This window comes from Sebastes umbrosus, chromosome 1 (genome assembly GCF_015220745.1).
Source record: "Sebastes umbrosus isolate fSebUmb1 chromosome 1, fSebUmb1.pri, whole genome shotgun sequence".
Classification (NCBI taxonomy): domain Eukaryota; kingdom Metazoa; phylum Chordata; class Actinopteri; order Perciformes; family Sebastidae; genus Sebastes; species Sebastes umbrosus.
In genome coordinates, this window is record NC_051269.1 from 27,133,430 (window position 1) to 27,156,493 (window position 23,064).

Sequence of the window (23,064 nt, forward strand, 5' to 3'; positions counted from 1 at the left end):
TTTAATTCTCTGTGGACGCCCTTTACCTCCGATAGTGTGTAGGAGGGGGAAGTAGAAACTGCAGCGTGTCGGCCTGCAGACATCCCTCCCTGCACAGACACAGGAACTGTTGCAAAATGCAAAGCTCTCTTAGTGAGATACAGAAGGATATAGCCTCAGATACAGAATGCATAAATGAGTTACCTTGATGCCTTTTTTTTAAAGGGTCAGCTCAACCAAATTGCACAAAAAAGTTTCCAGTTAATCATAAGGGTATCCAGCAGATATAATGTGGCTTAAGTAAGCTGCAGAGTTTTTCAGATCTTCTCCACTGAGACGTTTAGAGCCAGCCCAGTACACTGAATGTGAATGGCATTTCCTCTTTGCAGCTCAAAGTACTGAAACATTAGTTCATTTGTCAGGTCTGGTTACTTTGGACAACTGGAACACCTCTCTTTTCAATAGCAGTCATTTATAACTAAGATCAAAAAAATTATGAAAACCGTTGAATGTCGACAAGCGTGGTGAGGAGATGAGATCTGTAGAATATCCAGAGTAAAGGCCTTCCTTAGGTTTTCTAGTTTCATATGATACCAGTATCTTCACTCTAGCTTTAAGACCGAGCCCGCTACAAAGACCCCTGAAAGACAGAATATAGAACTTGGATATCGCAAGTGGCTGGGTTGTTAAAATAAGATTAAGAGATAAATAGTTTATATAATATAAGATTGATACTTGACGTCCATGTATCAATACAGTATTGCCACACAAAATATCACAATACTATGTTGTATTGATTTTTGTATTGATTTTTTTTCTCAGTAAGAGAACTGACCCGCTCATGCACATCAGTGAGTATTCTGTTTTTCTTCCATATTTGGCTACAGGGCCAGAAAAACCTTTATTTTCCAGTTCCAACCCAAACTTGATTGACATAATTCTGTAAAGTCCATACAGTGTTCCCTGTAGTGCTGCTTATTTTGCCAGTGTCCTGAAAAAGCACAATTCACTCCTCAAGTTCACGACCTCCCCCGCCCATAGCATCACCAGAAATGTCAAAGGTCCTCTCTTTATTTTGCTTACATTTCCAAGTGCCCTTGGGGAGTAGGGAACTGGGGGTGGGGGCTTTCTTTGTCTGACCATGTCATTAAACACACGTACAGCAAACCATTATCCCCTCTCAACCCCTCCCACAATCCATTTCCTTCTTCTTGCCATTATAGGAAATGAGCTCACTTCACTTCCCCTCCATCCGCAACGGGTTATCCTGTCATTTTTCTGCACTAGAAGGTCTGGTGCTCCTGGGCTTCCCCCTGGGGGGCCAGCCTGCACTCTCAGCTTTGTGCCTGTATATACGTTGAAACCAGCTAGAGTACACTTTAACAGCCAAATGTCAAAATGTTACTCACAGAAAGAAAATCGCTCCAGTTTTCAATGGAGGCTGCTACTCTTTGGTACATTTTACCCCTGGGTGGCGGATTCAAAGAGAAGAAAGAGAGGGTGAAATTAATTGGCGACAAAATCCAAGAAGAAAAGCTCATGAGATAATATAAGTAAGGATGGAAGCAGAGGGTGGGCCACAGTTCATGTTTAACCAAGTGGAAGATTGAGCATGTCCGTATGATCAGATGGGAGGCTTCACTCAACCACAAATATCGCTGCTGTGCTTGTTCACAGTACAGCCACGTTTTGATCCCCTCAGTCTCTTCTTCTTCCTCTCTTTTTTAGTATAGCTGCTGTTCAGTGTTCTAGGTGGTCGAGAAAAGGCAGACAGTTTCTAGCTGACGAGAGGGCGAGCTACATCAGAGTTCTTATCTTGAAAAATGTTGTCAACAGGTCTCTGTTTTTCTTTGTAGCGAGTGACAGCGTGCCGCTGCAAAGATGTGAAATGGTGATGTAGTGAAGCTTGCAAAAAGAAAGGGGAGGTGTCACTCTCCCAGAGGCACAGGAAACAGAGGAACTGTTTGTGATCTCTTCCTACAGCTGCCCTTCTTCACTTCTGTAAAGTTTGTCTTCCAGTATCCGATTTAGTTTCACCCGGGACCTCAGTTGATCTGTCACACTGTGCTGCTTCTGTCCTCTGTCGGTGTTCATCCGAGTGGACAAAGTGCATCGAGTGAGGTGCCTAACATAACTTGAGCAGCAGGGGCCGATGTGAAGGTGATAGATGGTGAGAATAGTTGAGATGTCACACTGGGTGAGGGTATGTTTTTTTCCCCCATGGGGCTCAGGGTGATCATGTTGAGACAGCTGCTTCACTGTGAAGACTGTATTGAGAGGTCAATTTATTGCAGCCTGTCCTCAGCTCTCCACTGTCTGACAACTGGACCAGTATAATCCATAAACTTCATCGCAATCTCTGATCCAGACTTTTTCCTTTTCAAAACTTTTGCTCTGAGCTTTTTGTCTGTAGCTGGTGGTGTATTATCCATTCATATTCTCTCTATCAAACCTAAACTAAACTTTGCTCTGAATTTTGATTTTAAGGTCACTATGACTTGAAAAAATACACATTCAATAGGGCTGGGACGATGCACCTATCTCCCAATTCGATACTATCACGATACTTGGGTGCCGATTCGATATGTATCGCAATTTTTAAGTATTGCGATCCTACAACAATTGTGATTCGATTTTACGATTTATTACGATTTTTGTTAACTTTTTTTAACACTAGACCATGGGAAAAAGTTAAATCATACACTTCTCTGGACTTTTGCTTTGGAAAATGTCTATATTTAATACAGTAAAAATGTTTGATTTTCAGCATGTATGTAGTCATTGTCAGGCATTATTTCTAAAAAAAAATTCCAGCAATCCAAAAATCAAAGAGTAAGGATATTTCCCTCCCAAAATAGTGGTATTTTCTTTTTAATTTATAAGAGACATGTAATGTTTTATACTTCTGGTGAATATAATCCAATACATTTTATTTCCAGATATGTATTTTGTATATACAGTTCCCTTTTAACACCTTATTTTGAAAACCGGACGTAGTCACATGTGTATACTTACGCTAACTTCGCCAAGTTCGTCGCTAGCTCTCCCGTCAGCTCGGTTCTCTTTATACATCCATGATCAGCTCCATCGGGGCCATTTGAATGTATTTAACATAAATGTCAGTATATGGGTGCTCTACAGTTGTAACGTCGGCCGATTTGACCACGGAGAGGAGTTTGCATTCAGCTTTAGCCATGATGTCTAGCTCTTCTTTTCCTGGCAATGTGTGAAACCCAAAGTTTCAACAACAAAAAATCACGACACAATCGATTTTTTGTCCCACCCCTAACATTCAATAAGATCAGTATATTCAAAACAAGATTTACATAATTTCTATTTAAATCTCAATGAACCCTGAGGTTAACAGTAAACATTTATTAGGTCACTGAGATGAAGCCATACTGTTGCCATGCCCATGTGGTTTGGGTTTGTGAAAAGGCCTGACAAGTTCATTCTAACACTGTTTCAGCCTCACAGTATGTGACTGTAGTATCACTACACATTATAGCCTTTCATAATGAATGTATTGATCAGAAGCAGTCGTAACTTCTATCACATTCATTCCTTCTTCAGACCACCCGAACAGACAGTTGTCGCACTGTGGAGCGCTCTGAATCTATTTTTTCTTATTTCTCCAGTTCCACCTACAGCTGAATGGCCTCAGCAATATAAATGGCCCCAAGTCAGTGCTGTGAAATCGATTTATGCCAAAGAAATTAGACTTGCATTTTGAAGGAAATGTATTTCCTCATTACAAATTACTTAGTACATCAAAAACACTGCGTTCACCTTCCAAAAAGCAATCAGAGCTTCCTTCTGTTCTACTAATTATGATCCTCCGTGGGTACAAGCCATTTCACAGTTGTCATATAAGAACAGCACACATGGAGAAGAAATTGAGACCATAATCATCTCGTTAAGCTCATTTTCATCATTTGCTTTCCTCATATTACTGAAGATTTATTTAAATAAAAAATTAATAAGGTTTGTAGGACTTAACACAAACTAAAGTATGCCGTTAAAAAGATCAGGCTTCGGATATCACTCAAAACACTTTGACACGTGACACTTTTGCGGTCATGTTAAGATCTCTCTCTTCTGTCTCTCTATTACCATTTTTGAACATTGGTTGTTAACTGTGTTGCAGATGGAATTGATGTCATTTCCTGTTTCAGCCCCCCACCCTCCAAAATCTGTCACTTCCTCTTTCAGCTTGCTGCATGTAAAAGAGAAGTAGATGTGCCTTTTGTTCGGCTGGTTGAGGAAACCAGCACACCCATCCTGTGTCAGTTGGCTGGTTCTGATACTCAGACTGTAGACTCCACTGTCTGTCACTGACTCTAACCCACAACAGTGAAGCCCTTAAACAAGTCTGATTTAAAGCTTTTTTTTTTGCATTTTAAAACACTGTACTTATAAAAAACAAAATGAAATCAGCCTCCCTTCTTTCCCCCTCTCCACTTGTTCTCTGAGAATGACAGCAGTATTAACAATACTCACGTGTCAATGTGTGAATTTCACAATGCAAGTGGCAGACTGGATAGTAAAGATAATATCGTGAAAATACCACATGCTCTACAGTACACACCCCTTAATTAGCCAATAGCATGGCGTGTCTGCTCACAATGAGTGGAGTTTAAAAAACTGTGATACTTTGGGACTGTTATAACTCATCTTTTAGACACAATACTCAGTCGCCATTGTTATTTGTCTGAACACACCCCTCAAGCTAAGAGGGATTTTTTGGAAAGAATGCAGCAAAGCCATAAAAAATGTTTTGGTGTGTTTTGTTTTCCAGCCCATAACAAATAAAACAACTCTTAAAGCAGCAGGGCACAATGGAGAAATGTGTGTGAGACCCCATACCAAGCTCTCTAACTTTAAAACGATATCCTTGGCAACGCAGGCTGGGTTGTGCCACTTGTAATTTGTGTATGTGTGTGTGCGTGTTGTGGAGGGCTTTTCGTGTGGTGTATAATTTGGCATGTGGATGGCAGGCTGACATTCCCTCAAATCCAATGCACGAACTAGTATTCAACTTAAAACCAGTTAAAAAAAAATGTTCCAGGGAAATATGATTAGTAGATGGAGAGTTTAAAATAAAAGCACCCATTAACATCCGCGGTAAAGATGATAACAATGGAGTCATTTACTACTTAATAGCATAGCCTCATAGATCATGGTCTCCGTAGACGAGACACTTTAAGTGCCTCCGTGATGAAAAGTTGATTTATTAGTGTTGCATGTCAAAGAATGCTGCCCCGTCTCTCCTCCCCACAGAGAATCTGCATGTGGAGACAATACAAATATAACAATTCCTGGTGTGTATATTTAAAGCAGGTGGTTTAAATGGTTGTTTATAAAAAAGTCAGTAAGAAACCAAAAGTAAAATAAGCCGCGGGCAGTCGGCTGTGTTGTACTATAATAATAACTTAACTAGAGTTATTCCGATACCAATACCAGCATCGTAACTGCGTCCGATACTGCCAAAAATGGTATCGAAACATCTCTAAACTTAACAAATAACATTAAAAAAAAGTGAAAAACTAATATCACATGTTGATAAACTGGTCTGTGAACTGAATATGAGTTTCATGTGAAATCTTGTATGATGTTTGGTCTCACAGAAAAATATTGTCAAGAGCATTTCTGTCCACTGCAACACATGCTGGCTAACACTCACACGCACACAAGCTAACACCACCTATTAATGGCTAATTTGGGCTGGAGATGGGGCGAGGGTTTAGGAAAGGCGTTAAGCTTTTATCACCTGAGTTTTCATCTTCAAGGGAATGGGGGAGAAAAACGCTGACTCGGCTCGAGGGATTATGTCCTCCAGGAAGGCTTTAATCAGACATGCTGGCAACCTGGGAGCTGCTTTCACTTTGTGCTGCCGTGTGTGTGTGTGTGTGTAGGGGGGGTGGGGAGTCTCATGAGACCAGAACCACTGCTCATCTTGTAGCTTTTTTATGGACACAGACAGAAGTTTATGTACAGGCCTGTGGTGTGCACATGTATACTGCATTAGTGTGTATGTGTGCTTATAGGGGAAGGAAAGCACCTTATTGCACTGATAGTGAAAACATCTTCATCCTAAGGCGAAGTATCACCCTGGCTTGCCTGTGATTTTTGCTCTAACATTGCTCTAACATTGCTCTTACATCGCTCTAACGTTGCTCTAACATTAGCAATGACTCTGAGGTAAAGGACAACATAACTGTGGGAAATTCCATGGGGAAATTAGTTTATTGGTTCCTTTCAAACAGGGTTGGTTTCCATGAAATGATCTCACCAATAATGTTAAACACTGTCTTAACATGCCAATTGAAACAAGGTTTTTCTGATATACTAACATGCAGTCACTTGGACTATTTTCATTGGAGGATTTGAATAATTTGATTATAGAAATTAGATTATGCTTCAGGCTGTAAATCCCTTTTTAAAAATGACAAAGTGTCCCTCAATCCTCACTTTTTACATCATTCCTTCTTAATTCTCTTTTGATGTCGACGCTGGATATTACTCTAGCTTAGCGCTTTCCACTTAAATAACTCAAATTGCAACAACTGTGCCAATGGCTCGAGGAGGAGCTGTGTGCCTTCCACTGCTAGCGCAGTTGTCGAATGTCAGAGAGCCGGAGGTTAGGAAAACTAATAAGTAGAGCATAAGATGGTCTCATCCACATTATTAAGAATTCCTTCCCACACACAGGGGAGTTCATTTTGGTTCAAATGATGCTTATGTCGGTGTAATCACTGTGATTACACTCGTGACAAAGGGAAAATAACAACAACAGCCAAGGAGATATCAGTGAGCGAGTGCCCGATGTTGCAGAGGGAGAAATTTGACGGAGCCACTCTTCTCCCAGCTGCAAACGTAAACAATCACAATGGCTGACTAATCAGGAATATCTGAGATTACTCTGAAGCTAGGTATGGCCTGAAGCACATGTTCATAAAAATCACGATAGCACACAAACCAATCCCTTTTTATGACCCTTTATTTCCATGTTTGACCTTTGAACCTTTTGGACGAAACCTGTAGCTACGGTAGTTAGAGAATGACTGGATAATGATACGGGACAGTGACAGCATACAGGAGAAAGAGAAAGTAGAACAATTTCATGAAGTAGAGAGATGATAGTCAAATAAACTCACTTTGTCTACCTCTATGAGTTCATAGGGAAGGATTGTGTTTTGTCTTCACTTCAGTGTCTGGTGTCTGGATCCTTGGCTGTAATGTAGCTCTCTTCCTGTCAGAGGTGGAAATTTGCTAAGTCTGTTCACTTAAACCTGCAGTAGGCAAAATATTTTTGGCATCATTGGGCAAAAATTCCATAATAACCTTTCAGCATATTGTAATTTAAGTGTTCTGAGAGAAAACTACATTTCTGCACCTCCTCATGGTTCTGTTTTCAGGCTTTAAAAAAATCTAGCTCGTGACGGGAGACTTTGGCCAAACACAGGTCATTTCAGAGAGAGAGCGTTCCTATTGGCTGTTCATCCAACGGAGGCAGCTGTCAATCACTCGGGAACTCTGATCAAACGGTCAAACTAGGCAGCGCTGATCAAATATGAATCAATATTCTGTTACTGTAATGCCTATTTGTCGCCTCAAATGTTTTCAGAAACATCTTGTAGTGTACTGTTTAGCTGTAAAATGAGAAAGTTTGCTCTGGCTGGTGGGCGGTGCTAGGTCACTTTTAAAAAAAATGTTGTCATGTTTTTTAAAATTTTCAAAACATGATAGTTTTTTTTCATGCTGGTCAGCCTAACCATCGGCGTTTGGCGATATATTCATACATGTGTGTGTGCCCCCTCCCGCTGAACAGCAGCTCTGACTCGTTCTTCGGAGGCAGAGCATTAAATTAGCAAAATAAAATAACAAAAATTGCAAAAAAAACAACCGGCAATATTCAGCCAATTGCTGATAGACGATATATTTGTCCAATCACCCAACCCTAGTGCCAAAGTTACACATTTTATTATTTTTCCATTGCAGCTCTGGGGACTCAACTGAGGGCAAAGTTAGATGCTGCCACATCCAGTCGAGCCCAACAACAAACATATGCAACCCTTCCAGAAACGACATTATATTTAGTTGTGCAGTTTCCCTGTCTGTGTCCCTGCAGCTTCCCTTATTGATGTTTCTGTGTGCCTTGAAGTCAGTTACACTTCATCATTTGGAGCGATGGTCACTCTGCCCTTGCCCTCTTCTCACATTAACAAGCATTTTTAAGCCAGTTACTCTCTTTTAAGGCGACCCTAATGTCAGACCACCTCTGATGCCCTGCAGGAATAATTGAACCATAATTATCTTTTTACTCAACGGAGAGATTTGCCCCTTACACTTCAATATGGCTTAGTGATTGGCTTAGTTTTGTTTGCTCAGAGCTGGAGATTTAGCTCTGTATTAGACTGCATTAGGGTTTTATTGCTCTGGCACAAATCCGTAGCTAATTTCCAAAGCACATTTCTGTTCAGTGCTCGCTCAGAAAATAAACATACGCCCGTACATTCATAGCTTATTTACCTGGTATTTTTAACTGTTCTTACTCTTTCACATAATTAAACTGCCCAACAGTGCAGTTCTCCTCAAATGATCTTAAACAATACCAGTTTGAACTGTTGTCCTGAGTATTTTTTAACGATGATTTATTGATCCCCCATGCTGAATTTCATCAGATTTAAACAAAAAAAGATGGACAAAGAGGACGGGGGGGGGAAGAGTAAGATTTATAGCAGGGACAAGAGAAAGAGAGAGGGGCGAGTTAGGGAAGAAGGGCATGGGTTAGCAAACTGAAAGAAAATAGTGAAGGAAGGGGGGGCCGTGTTGCTGTGAGCAAAAGCCTGGAGTTGGAGCGGAGCAGGGTGCAGCTGAGCCTCTGGCAGGGACACATCACTGAGGGCTTTATTGTGATTTGTAATTATGTGGTTTTCTGTGGGGCCTCAGTTCGGTGCGCTCCCACACTGAGGCTCTTTTTAGCCGGGGAATACTGAGTAGGAGAACAGAGAGAGAGGGTGGGGCCGGGGGTCACTGTTAACTATTTCTGTTAAACCAAGAATGAGCAGGCATGGCTGGAGCTCCACTGGAGTGAAGCCATGTAAAAAGCTGTGACTCAGACACAGTCAGGTTTATATTTAAAGGCAGACTTAACCTGTTGGAAAATGGGAGGATTTTCCTTTTTTCTCTCTCGCCATTTCCTTTCTGGGATCAATATGTGTGTGGTTAGTAAGATGTTTGAACTGGACTACTGTACATTTGTACAATCACCAAAAAAAGAAGCAGTAGAAAAATGTGCATGGCGAGACAAGCCAAATATAAATGATGGGCATGTGTACCTTGTTCAGTAACTGAAAACCATTGATAGGGAGTCATGATTCTCCAAATCTACGATTCGATTTGACTTGATTTTTTTTATTATCAAAAATTAGATTACAACAGTCTACGGTAGAAAAAGCTGCATCTTTTCAATACCAGTATCTGTGTGGCACACCTCAGTTCATAATCATTACAAAAACAAAACATAAATCCAGTGCATTACATGTGTGTCTACCAATATCAGCTGCTCTGATTCAACAATGTTGAGCTGAAAAAACCTGCATGTAGGCTGAAATTCAACCGTGATGTTGTTCTGTCGGGAGATGCAGTGATTTAATGTTGAACAAAATAAGAGTATTAGAGTATTTTTTCTCTAATTGGGACTTTAACAGGTGTGAAAATGGACACAGCATTGAAGTGCACCACAATCAGTCCACAGGTTTGTGAAGCTGTACTTCCTCATTAACAGCTGGCTGATAACAGTGTCATTTATTTTGACAACCCACTGACACAGTCAAATTAGAGCAAATAATAGATCTGTCTGCACTGTAGCAGTGTGTGATAAAAACACAAGTCATTGTAAATTATGGTGGGCAGAACTTCATGAAAATATCTTCATTGATGTGTTTTTCTTTTTTAATTGTGAGATTACTACAAGCTGGTAGAGTTTGAAGAGCTGTCAGCCAGTAGCGTGATGAGAGATGGCGTTCGGCTCTGGAGTGGCTCCGCTTTCCCCAGTCGCGTGCTGATTTGAGACCTGAATCATTATTCTTGGCAGCCTCTGGAGACTCACAGAGGATCCCTTTATATAAATGCAGAGGAAAGGACAAATGGGCTGCGGTGTGTGGAACAAACTAAAAACAAAAAGAGAAGGGAAGTCACAGATTTAGGTGTCTTCCAACTGAACATGATGAAGGGGATGATGGACAGGACTCAGAAGGAAGGAGCTCAAGGGGAGGGCAGAGGCGATAACTAAGTGTTGAGGTGTTGGATTGCTGTGATGCATGTTTTGCTGTCAGTCGGTGGCTGAGCCGTGCTAGTTAAGTTGATGAGAGCAGACAGCTGTACTGAGATGAGTTTGAAAACAGGGCAGAAGGAGCATGGCTTGTTATGACCGCATACCACTTTAATTGTAGTGCCTGCAGAGCCAGACATTTAATACTATAGGCTGCATATCTGAAATAGCCTATGGCGTATGTTGTGATATTGATCTGATTTTGGTGGAAGGCTGGATGCTGAGTGTTTTCAGCAGTAAATACTTTTAAAGTACTATTTGTAGTATTTAAATTTGAAGTCTTAACATGCTGCGTATAGGCTGTGACTCAGAGCCTTTCTTTGTCATCAGTTTATCGATCACTCTTCTGTGAATCTGCCCTTATAAGCAGGCTGAGCCAAAGGCAGAAGGCCATGCATTGACTCAAACCTGCCCACAGAAGCTGCCAGTTGCAGCAGGTTGATTTCCTGTTATTCTTTTCTTTTGCCTCTGTGAAACACTGCACACATTTAGGCCTGCAACTCTCTGTGCATCCACGTGCAAAGAAATATCAGATTTGGCTGCGTTAGGCTTTTAGATTCACACATTGTCTCAAAATCTGTTAAAATGGATCCCCATTCTTTAACAATTTCAATGGTGGGTTAAGTCCTATGGGGAAAAATGGCCTCTCCAGTTTGATTAAAGACCGTGGGGAAATGAGGCTTTGAGACAATAGAGGATTCTGGGCTGCTGCAGCGAGGGGGAGGAAGACCTCCCTGCTTTCTCTAGGGACCTTAAATACAGCTTTTCTGGTCTTTACAGGAGAACAGTTTTGTTAACATTGTCACTTCTCAATTACAGCCCAGCTCAGCCCAGGCACATGTGTAATCCTGATGTTTTCCAAGCTCTGCGTTTTCATTGGCTCAGTCTCATGTTGTGGTTCAGGAGGAGCAAAGACGAGGTACTTTTAGGTTCGCAGTCCGGCAGACCAGTGCTCGCTATGAGCTATAAACTCTCCAGTTTTAATGTTTTCTTTTTTAAGTTCAGAGTTTTAAAGTTCATTTTTGCAGATACTATATATACCCTGCAGGATAAAATGATCTAAGCGTGATCTAGAGTGACTGGGTGAGTTATTCTTAAAAAGAGTAAGAATCTGACATCAACGAGGACAAAACTGTGTGAGTGAGTGTATGAATACAGGCGGGGGGAACAGGAAGGGAAGGGCTGGGGCTTTGCAGCGTGTTTCCTGTGAGGCAGGAAGTGAGCAGGGTCAGACCACAGAAGCACTATGAGTTATTGCTCTGAGCTGCTGCCGCTGCCAAACGCCAAAATAAACAATCCATTGATGCCTCACTCTTCCCTCTGATTTCATACTTTATTCAGATTACACTACTTTTCAGTTTTGTCTTACTGTCAGTAATGATACTACAGGGAGAAACTGACCGACTGTCATTTTTTTCCTCCTCAGACCTTTACTGGTTCTTAAATCGCAAAGGAAACACACAGGTCTCTGTACCTTGAAACACCTGTTTTCAGATTGCTTTTGCCACAGAAGGCTCGTGAAGGTTACTGCGCGATAAAAAAGAGACTAATCGTATCAGTAATACAGTGTAAGGGAGGATAGGAACTCGACATTCGTCTGAGGATCAAACCATGACCTTTTACATGAAAAGAGAGAAGAATTAAAGGAGCAGACGGATGGATGACTCAGCTGTTTGGGTCCAGTCTGTTTATGCTGACGTTAATACCGGATTGTATTGGTGCTTCGCTGCTCCCTTTCTTGTTCTGTATTCACACGTACACACACATTTACGCACACACAAAGTCATTAGCGCAGACTAGATGAACAACCTTCATACTGTCATGCCACAATTTTTCTTTTTTTTTACATCAGTCATTTACTAAGATACCTGCCTGCATGAACACCACCACTGCATCAGCTATGGACTGTAATGCTGCTTTACAAGATATACACCACAAAGGTTAAGACACCCCTCACCATTTATAAACCCACCCGGAGAGACACCGAACATTGTAAAAGACTTGCGTGGCGCTCTGTTCGTCTCATTTCCCTTTTTGAAAATGTGTTGCACCGGTAAGCAAATAAACATGTGATGCATGCCTGTTTGTTGTACAAAATCACTGAAAGCACATGACAAACAACAGGTTTCTCACAAAGTGTTAAAGTGAAAACTGTGGCATCTGCTGAACCTTGAGGTATTATTTCTTTAACAGGAAAATTTAAAGATGAATTTGAGCAGGATGGCTGCCTTTTACATTTTCTTTGCCTGAAATATATCGCTGTCAAAGTGATGTACAGCCCAGAGTACTTTCCCTGGTCATAAATGACTGACCTTGTGGCCCATTACACAAACCTTTTTTACACTGAAGTTGGTTTTATTACAGCGAATCTGTCCTCCTGTCAGGGGTGCTCTGCTCTAACAGTGCAGCCTTATTCTGCTCATTCTAAATCATTCTCTGTGGTTTTGTGATGATATAGAGCCTATCAGCTATAGCCTGGCTGATGAATCTCTTACAGTGAGTTTTAACAAATATTGACTATTCAGACGAACAACACAACAACATTTCTGAAATCTTACAGTATATGCCGAGCTTTAGTTTTCAGGGGTTTCTTTGCATTACCTTGTAAACAGTAAGCCCTAGGCCAGATGTTGTGTCAGATAAACCACTGCATCCACAAAAATAAAATGTCCCTGTATGGTTTATATAGAAAAGAGGGAGAGGAAGATGGACTGGATGGAAGCAGAGGAGGAAATATCACCTTCCTCTTCTATAGAGTCTGCGGTTAGCTTCCAGCAGAGAGAAAGAAACAAATCATTGTGGCACTAATTGTTTATTTGCAGCCGTGCAGTGCATACACACACACACACACATATCCTCACTTCTCAATACAGCTGCTTTGAAAAAGCTACTCAGAGTTAGAACAATAGAGCAAGTATACCCTCTGAAAAAAGGGTAATTTATTATCCTTCCTCTACTCTAGAATCAGCAGGAACTCATTTGGCAACTCAAGTGTTCATATCAGGACATGAAACTGAATGACAGCTGGGTTCAGTCTGCCCCAGTTTCTGCCTTAAAGCGCTCCTCATAAGCTCTGACTGCTATTTGGACCCACATCGAAACTCTGCTTTTTTGCTGGCACATTTTCTGCTCCATTGTCAGAATGTGTTGTAAACTCATTTTAAAAAAAGAATTGCATGCAATATTTTTACAGCAGATGCTGAACAATAAATGATCACTGGTTAGTGGCATTGCTTAAAATGCTCTTCACCTCCACACTTTCCCAGGTGTGCTTTCACATTTGTTGGATTGTCCATTATGGCATTTAAAACAGCCCTCGAAGAGAGGGTTGCTTTTATTTTGAGCATTGTTTGGGCTTAAAAAGACATTGAAGACCAGAGTTATTTTTATGCACACAATGAAATTGTATTTTTTATTTCTTCATTCAAATGAGTTTTTGATTACCTGACAGATAATATATTTGAAAACAGTGCTGCTCTTTGTGTATTAGGCTTATACCTTATGTTGCATCACTGCTGTGAATGCCGCTGTTGCCTCTCAGTCTCTTCTTCTCTAATTTCCAGATTTGTGCTTGTGCATCTTCACATGCATCTTCTGTGCAAGAGTGCATGATTCAACAAAGATGTCCTACCATAATCTATGAAAGGGGAGACAACTCCCCTTGAAAAGCTTAGACTTCCTACAGTACCATTGTCTAAATCTATAGCAGTGTAGTGACATAACACAGCAGCCAGTCTAATTAATTATGTATTATATCAAACATTTGATCCTTCTGCTGATGGTGCCAAAATGATTTGATCTCTTAGTCTAGTATGATGACTTAATATAGCCTATTTAAATACATTTTTAATTCTGTTCCCGAGCTGTTTTCTTTTTCTACAGTAACACACAAAGTGTGACAAGACCCCCCCAATCTTTTCTAGACCTGCGTTCGCTGCCTACCACCAAGAGTTAAGCCCACACTAGAAGAACCCCAGCTAATGAGGCTGCAGTATTACATTTACATAGATTCATACCCCATTGTCCTCTTTGTTCTCATTTGACAATGATTCTGCTTGCATCAGCAGGAAGATCCTTAGCATCAAACCCATAGTGACATCAACAACTGACAAAAATGCCTTACATGACATGACAAAATGCGTTGGCGGTGAGAGCAGAAAAAAAAAATCGAACATAGGTGATCGAGACAAAGGAGGAACACGGTGAAGAACAATAGTCTTTGGAGGAACAACAACAATGAGAACCGAATGAATTGTAAGCAAGGAAACGGGTGGCATTGAAGGAGGTGAAGGAGAGGAAACAAATGAATCCAGTTCCTGAGATTTTCATTTTATCCAGAAAATTCTGCAAACTTGCTGGTGAAACAAGCATTTTGCAGTAAAAAAAAAAAATATTTGGGTAAATGTTTCTTTTTAGCGGAGCGGGGTGCCATAGACAAACCGGAAAAAAAATCACACCCAAAATTCGCCATCATTTTCTTTCAAGACCTGCTGCAGTTCTTTTAATGTTTCCCTTCAACACTGTTCTGCCTCACATAGACAGGAAGTTAGTGCAGGGTGTCACAGAGAGTTACACTTAGCAAATTCTTTTTTAAATATTGGATTTGTGTGCATGATAAAACCTTGATCATGAATGATGAAAGTTTACTTGGAGGTTTAATTGAATGTGGAGACTGAAGTGCCGTGTCTTTGACCTCAAGGGCAACTTCTGTTTGCTCTGACTTCCTGTAGACTGTGTTAGAAAAAAAGAAGGGAGTTTAGTATATTGGGGTCAAAGATGTGACTTTTTCTATTTCTTGTTTTGCCTTTGACGCCAACTTCCCTTTAAGCAGTGAGCCATCCGCGTTTTTGTCCTCCTGAAGGGCGAAGGACAGTGAAGTTGTAAATGTAAATGATATAAAAGAGAACTCATTCAGAGATAAAGCATCACCGTCAGTCTTTGGAAGACAACGGTGGCCTAAAGAGGGTTAGCTTGTGATTTAAACGTTGTAATCGATCTGGGCAGGGAAGTGAAAGAGCAGAACTTGCATTTAACTCATAATCATTGTGGCGGTGCCCTTGAGCAAGACACTTAACCCCTAACTTCTCTGCTGGTGCTGCTCAGTGGCCTTTAGATCAGACTGCGATTGTACTGGACTGCTTCTAGTGTAGCAGGACGTTCATGCTCAGTGAATCTACCCTGGATAAATAGGGGTAAAACAACAGCAATATGCACTCAGCAAAGAGACCTTATCTCCACCTTTTCTTTATGCCATCTCCTTATGAAGCCAGAGGGCCCCGTCGCCAGGCTGCGTTGTCAAGGGAATGCTTTCGTTGTGGAGCGTCGACTCCGAGGCTTCGCTCTCAGTGTAACCGTGTTAATGAATTAATCTGCTTTGTCTGGTCATTTCTGACCTCAATGTTTGATGTCTTGTGCATGTCGGCTTCAGTGAACTGTAATTGTTAACGTGTGGAAAGGTCCAGATAGCGTAGGGTTTCAGCTCTCCGGTTACTATGGCGATTATCACTGGAGCAGAGTGTGTTTTGAAAGCAAACAGGTCTGTTTTGGCACTATAACCAGCTGGGAGGATGTCACTGACAGCCATGAAGGTGACTGTGTGCCTGCATGTCTGTTTTTAAAAGACTGGGTCCTATTTTCATAGTTTTGGACATTATTCCTACCTGTTATGATAATGTAGAGATGTGGCATAAGATATGGTGTTTAATTTATGATGATGACTGTAGATGTCTTACTAGTTTCACAAATAATGCTGGTCAAATGATCTCAACAGATTAACTTTTTACTGGCCTTTTCATTCCTGTCAGATAAACAGGAACTTTAGCAAGTGTGTGCAAAAACTTGTGTCCATTTCAATCCCAGTTACAGTTTATTTTTGAGTCAGTTGATTGCAGTTAACAAAATGTCAAACAAGCTTTTTTTGTTCTCTGCCATCTCGTCTGGTAATATGTCAATTACTCTGTTCCCATTCTAAATCAAACTCATAGCACTTGTCTGTCAGTCTGGTGTCTGTCTATCTCACACTTTCTCTCACTCTTAGTCTCTTTCGCTGCCTCTTTCGGAGTCCGGAGCCAGAGCTCTGGTCAGCTGCAGAGAGAGGAACCTGAAAGGAAGTGGAATAAACAAAAAGAAAGAAAGCCAAACAAAGCTGCAAACGAGGCTTTGGTAGACATGCCGGTCTCAGGGGCGATGTGCGCACACAAAGAGCTCTCTGTGAGGGTGGTGGTGCTCCGTATTCCTGAGGAGTACTTGCTCAGTCACACACACACACACACACACACTTATTACATTCACACACAGCAAGGGTACACAGAGATAAACTTAAGCGTACCATTAAGCATACCATTTTTAATCTTTTATTACACAAATGTCTTTTTTATGGAGTCATGTCTTAACTTCTGCGGGAAATGTGATACAGTATAAATGTAGTTTATGTTAATTGTCACGCTAGTTGATGACGTTTTGTTTTGTTGATATTTGCTCACTCTCTCTGGGTTACATAACTGTTTAAATGTCATAAATATTAAAAGAAATCTCCAGCCCTAATGGATACCTCGGAAAGTCAATATTGGAGCCCATCATGTCTCTATCAATAGCTCTTTCAGCCCTTGTGGAATTCATTCAAGCGGTATTAGAAGTAAACCTTTGAACCCTCAGACTATGGCTGTGCTGGTCCTTTTTCAGCTAATTTATGTTTCTAATCTGATTTTGATCTGCAGCTCCATAAGGCTACCATAACACAGATCTCACAGGCAACTTAAGCAGCCAGCTTTTGTGCTGAGCTCCAGGAGTCTTCGGTGTTGTTTGTGCTGGATAGACGGTATGTCACACCGTATACTTTCTAGAACTTGGGCCACTTTTTGCTTCACCAGAGAGGCAAACTACTGATTACTTTTTTTTTATCTTTCCCCCTCACAATCCATCCCCTGCATTTCCCCCCTCATGTGTACAGTGGCCTATAGCATAATGGTAGAGAAGGGATCAGTACCAGCAGTGTTCAGTGAAGTGTGGGTTGGTGCTTAGCTTTCTCTCTGCTGATGTATTGGGTTTACTGCCTAAAGTGCAAAACTACAGTGGTGTCTCATGCGAGTAATGGGATACCAAGAATACCTGCATGGATTGAACAACAAATTTGGAGAGAAAGCACTGACAGAGAAAGTCTTCTTATTAATCTTGTAGCACCAATTAACATATTAGAATCAAAATCACATATTTTTCCTAATGCCCCAAAAACTACACTTTGTGTAAAACGCTGTGCAGGATTGTTGACATCATACATTTCTTGGACATGCTGCAAAAGGACAGTGTAAAAAAAGTAACAGATGGTAGGCTATGCAAACCACTCTATGTAGAATATACATGCATATCTATATGTAGCAGTATGTCCCTTGTTATGGCACAGTATTGCATGACTTTATAGCAGAGAGGCAGTAACGTGTACAAGAGGTTGGGCAGACACTGTAAAGCACATGAGTAGTAATAAACAGCATGATCAGGAGAGTATATGCAGAGGAAACAGGTTTACAGTTATAGCACCATGAGTGTTGAGACGGGTACACAGGTTATTGTGGGTCAGTCTTTAAAATATCAATGAAATTACATTTGCCTTTCGAAGTGCGGGGTTAGAGTTTTTTTGAATTGCCTAAAAAAACTCCCTAAAAAGAGCAAAGGAAACACTGCGCTGCTGAAGAACAAGTTGGATCAACCATTAATGTTATTGCAAATTCAACACTTAATTTTCAAAGAAATCCTGTGACGGGAAGCCTAGCTGAAACCTTGGAGCATGAACCTTTAAAATACAAGCAATGCACATTTATTTAAGTTCAACAACAACTTTCTTTTTTACAGAGTTTGTTTCTAGACCAACTTTTCGTCAACCCAGGAGTGCGATGGAATTATGGAGGGACAGCAAGTGTCTGTTCGACATTTGAAACTGAGATAATCGCAGCAACACTGTCAAAGAGAATTGGTAGAAGAAAAGTGCAACTGTCTATCAGCTAAAGAGCAGAGCATCTTTAATGAATCTGCAGAGGAGAGAAAGTGGTAGGGGGCCTGTGTAGACACAGTGTCGCCAGCCGTCCTTCGTGCTGTTTTGTCTTGTCTTTCATGGTGTCATGCGGTGTCTTGATAGTGGACAGCTGACAGGTAATGGCCCGCTGACGAGTGAGGGACAACTCAAGGTTGTTCTTTTGGATATAAATTGTCATTTGCTGCAGGACATCCTCCACAGGTGGTGAGCTGAAAGTTTCCATGAGGCTAAAGTCATGTCAATGATGTTATGTCCTCGCATGCATGTTTGGTTCTGGTGGACAAAGCACAGAATAGTTTGTCTCTCAGACCCAAACCAGGATGGTGTCATCTGCAAACTTGAGCACTCTTATGGTCCATTTATTTTAAAAATGATTCAGTCCAGTACAGGAGGCTTTTTATTTGCCAGTAAAGTAAGGTTTTATTAATTCAATTTCAGTTTGACAAATGTTGATTTAATAGAATATCTTGAAACCATGTCAAGGTTTCTCTCTGGTGTCTGTGTGCACTATGAGTCTCCTCTTTAGCTGAAAACGTTACAGGGATAGCTTTTTAGATGCATCATGGTTCATCTCTGTTATTATCACCCACACTTCTTTCATTATTATAGTTTTGATAAAGAAAATCTTAATAAGCTCCTGTGATGTGATACAGTATCTCAAGGCACTTGCTTGCAGACATCTCCTCTACTGGCAGGAACAGGAAGCAGCTGCTCATTGGCACGCTCAGGGCTGTTTGCCAAAAAGGGATTTTCAGTTTGTCAATCTCGCCACATCTCTTCAGTCACAGAGCATTTCATGAAGTGAAGTCAACTTGAATTATTTCATTCAGTTAAAGGTGTCATTCAGCAAAGCAAGTTTCAGATTGCGTGCTCTGAGGAAAATGTGTGAACCAGTTGAGAAACCTCCCCTTTCACCCCTCCTCTTTTCATTTCCTGTGCTTTTTTTTATTTTTTTTGAGGTTGCTATAGCGACGCAGAGATGGAATAAACTTCCTGTCTGTTTCCCGTGGTTAATTGCGGCCTCTTTTGGCACTTTTTTTTTTTTCTTCCTCTACAATCTCTTGCACACTTCAGATTTGTTGATTTCACACCATTCATCATTTCATGTAGATAATTATAACAAACGCAGTTCATTATCTGTCTGCTTGATGAGCAAAACACATTTTCAGAACCTTGTTTTAAATGTGGATCTGTGAAGAGTGTTTCGTTACACGTTTCCAGTCTGATAAATTAACCTTTCAAGACTTAATCAAAAGCAAGGAAGAAACACGGTGAGAGAGTGCTTTATAACTGAACTGGCATCATCGTAGCTACAGTATTAGAATCATGTGGCACAGCAGTTGAGGAATACCAGTTTCTTTGTTAAACAGATCTGTAAGTCTTCCTCTTCCTTACCAGCTGTTACACCAAATGTACCAACAGAGGTGTCAAAACAGTGGATCTAATATTAAAATAAAACCTGTGATTTTTTCATTATTCACAAGTTAAATCCTAAAAACCTTCACTTCCCTAAAACCTTACAGGCCATATATCTCCTTCTTCAATGCATTTCATAAACATTTCATAAACATTTTAATAATTGCTGTATTTATTTAGCTTTAAAGTTCATCTTGAAAGAGAGCAGGTCTAATCTGAAAGTTATAATTGGATTCACACACTGTGAACTTGAGCTGAAATGCTGAGCGACGACGTTTGCTCGGGCCGCGTCAGGTGCGTTGGTTTGGTCGGGCCTTTCATGTCTGCGGGCTTCAAGGCCGCGATCGCCTCTGATTTTTAGAGCTGGAAGAAGGCCAGTCATCTCAGGCAGCCTTGGTCGCCTCGTCTGCTCTTTGATCGATGGCCTTTCAGTCCGGAGTAATTATCCCAGACCAGACTGGGAGGCTGGTATCTTTGTGGACTGCCATGTCGTGTGCCACGAAGGTGCATAAACCTAAAAAGTCTGGTTACATGTGTAAATGACTTGCATCCACAGCAGAGATTTCAGATTATTTTAAAAGGTTTACTGAAATGCCAAATGAATGCCACTTTCAAAATAGTGCCTTACAGTGTCGTCTGGTGAGGTCTCAGAAAGTGTAAATTGTTGTTTCACCTCCTACTTTTTATGATCATTTATATTGTATTTCAATATACAATAGCCAAACCTTTTAATTGATTGATACATGTTTCTGTTGTCGTGATCTTGAACAAGTATAAATTAAATAGGGAATAGGGATATTCATTGAAGTATTGTAAATGCATTATGTGGACCCCAGAAAGAGCCACCGTTACAGTAACTAATGGGGATAAAAACAAAAGAAAACAAACTCTTTAGCACAAAGAAAGTTGAATACCTCACTATATAATGGTTATGAAATTGTCTGACTGTTACCATAATTATAGTATACCGGTAGTTTAGTTTAATGTTTGTGTTCGACTATATTAATAATAATAATAATACCACCTTTATTTATATAGCACTTTTCGAAAAACAAGTTACAAAGTGCTTTACAAATACATAAAAAGCAAGACAAATGAAAAAATAGAGTTGATACAGTAAAATTGACAAGCAAGGTATGAAGTACTAAAACACAGTAAAAACAAGTAGATTAATAGCAAAAATAACCGATTAAGAGAAAGCAATTCTGAAAAAGTGTGTCTTTAAAAGAGATTCAAAAGACAAAACAGAAGCTAGCCTGGCATTTAAAATAACACAAAGAAAGCAGAAGGCAACAGGAAGTTGTCTCACAGCACCTGACTGTCTGTAAGGAGGCACATTTTCCGTCCACTCTACAGCTCAAAATTGGCACTTTAAAAAAGATGAAAAGGATTTTTGAGAAGTTCGAAAAGCTATGGACAAAATGACTGGATGGCCAAAACAGCGAGAAAATTATGAGTTTTCAAATGTAGTCGGCTCAGTTGGATATTCATTGTAAGTGCACCGTAGCAGAGCAACGCCTCCTGAATTTCAGTTAGAAAGAAGCTAGAAACAGCATGTTTGTCAATTTTTTGCTTAAAAAATTACTTTAAAAGATTATTCAATTATCTAAATATTTGCAGATTAATTTTCTGTTGATCATTTAATTAATTTAATCGCAGTTCTACTCTTATTTACCTCCATATTTCACCCTGAATATGGTTATGAATTAGGAGGATATTCAGGATACTTCTGATTTTACTGCTGCCTCACTGTCTGGCTTTTGTTGCTGAGCACATTTTTCTCCAAATGTTATTTTTACCATGCCTCTTCCACATCTCATTGCTTATATTTTGATGCACCAATCCATAATTCATTGAGCCTTTTTCCTCCATCCTTCTGTCTCTGTGTGCCTGCACATGTGAATGTGCCTGTCTGAGTACAAAGGTTAGTGCAGGAGGGGGGGCAGGTAATGGATGCATGTATAATACATCAGCAGTACATTTCCAGTGGCTCATATCCCATGATGCAGCAGATGCCTCCAGTGACCACCACCACACTCTTTTTGTCCCTGTTTTCCTTCATCTTTGCCAGTTGATGGTGAATAAATAAGAAATGGGTTTTCCTACTGTAACGTGCCCATGTGAAGAATCTGAATGAATCCATGCTATGAAGTGTGTTCGTATACTAGCACTCCTTCCCGTGGTTCAGCCTCATCGCTGGGAGGCTGCAGCTGTTGTGACCGTGCACTGCTAATGCCAGAGAGAGACGCTAAGCTCCAGGCTTTGTTTCGCTGCTTGAAGTGAGACTGAAGCTCAAATAATGATTGTGTGTGGAGTGGCTCCTCCTGTGAGTGGAGTGGCTTAGTGGGTGACACAGAACAGCGCAGTATGAGGCAAGACACATCACTGTGGTCCAGTGATCTGCCTTAATAGTATGTTCCATAGTTTTCTGTCTTAGTGCATAGACATTTAACCTAACTTGTGCTAAATTGAAGCATTGTCACCGGACCGCCAGATACAGTGCTGCTAGCAGATCTTTATATACTGTGTTTATGTACTGTGAATTCAGGTCTGTTTTTTCTTTGGGTGGCACTAGGGGAGTGGGAAACTGTTGCAAACTGATTGTTGGGGGCCAAGGAGCCGGGCAAGGAGCCTGAAATATGCCAGCTATGCAAGATATTTGTCAGAGCTCTTCAGCTGTTTTCAGGGGGATTGGAGGGGGGGGGCTAAATTAGTAGAAGTGATCATCTGTTGACACAGTTGTGATGAGGGGAGCTTGGAGTTACGGATTACTATGAGCTATTTGATATGTCTCCACCGCTTATGCCAAATACAAACAGGAAGCACATTGTAGTCACTGCACAGTGACAAAAACAGTATACAATAAACAATAAATGCCACTGCACACTCTGATTTTGCACACAAACACATTTCACCTTAATGCTATGAAAAAAAGATTTTAAAAAAGCCAAACACATTTCAAAAGCTCATAATTAGGGCTGTGTTTTGGCAAGAATCTGCCCCAAACTGCATGGAATTAGCATAAAGTGGGCATGTCTGTAAAGGGGAGACTTGTGGGTACCCATAGAACCCATTTTCATTCACATATCCTGAGGTCAGAGGTCAAAGGACCCCTTTGAAAATGGTCATGCCAGTTTTTCCTTGCCAAAATTTAGCATAACTTTGGAGCGTCTTTTAGCTTCCTTCGCGACTTTTTCGATATCGATTAAAAATCGATACAGTGTTTTGGAGAATCGATACAGTACCGCAAAACATAATATCGTAATACTGATGTGTATTGATATTTTCATACACCCGTACTCATAAT

At 40.6% G+C, this 23,064-nt stretch overlaps 1 protein-coding gene and 1 long non-coding RNA gene across 2 annotated transcripts in view; both read left to right on the top strand.

Annotated features, from left to right (window-relative positions):
* Positions 1–23,064, top strand: part of LOC119488332 (guanine nucleotide-binding protein G(i) subunit alpha-2-like) — a 65,632-nt gene that overhangs the window by 9,173 nt on the left and 33,395 nt on the right. The window lies entirely within an intron of this gene.
* LOC119488339 lies at positions 55–22,683 on the top strand. Its single transcript, XR_005206937.1, has 3 exons — positions 55–65; positions 14,866–14,871; positions 16,353–22,683. It is a non-coding gene; the product is annotated as an uncharacterized LOC119488339 (long non-coding RNA).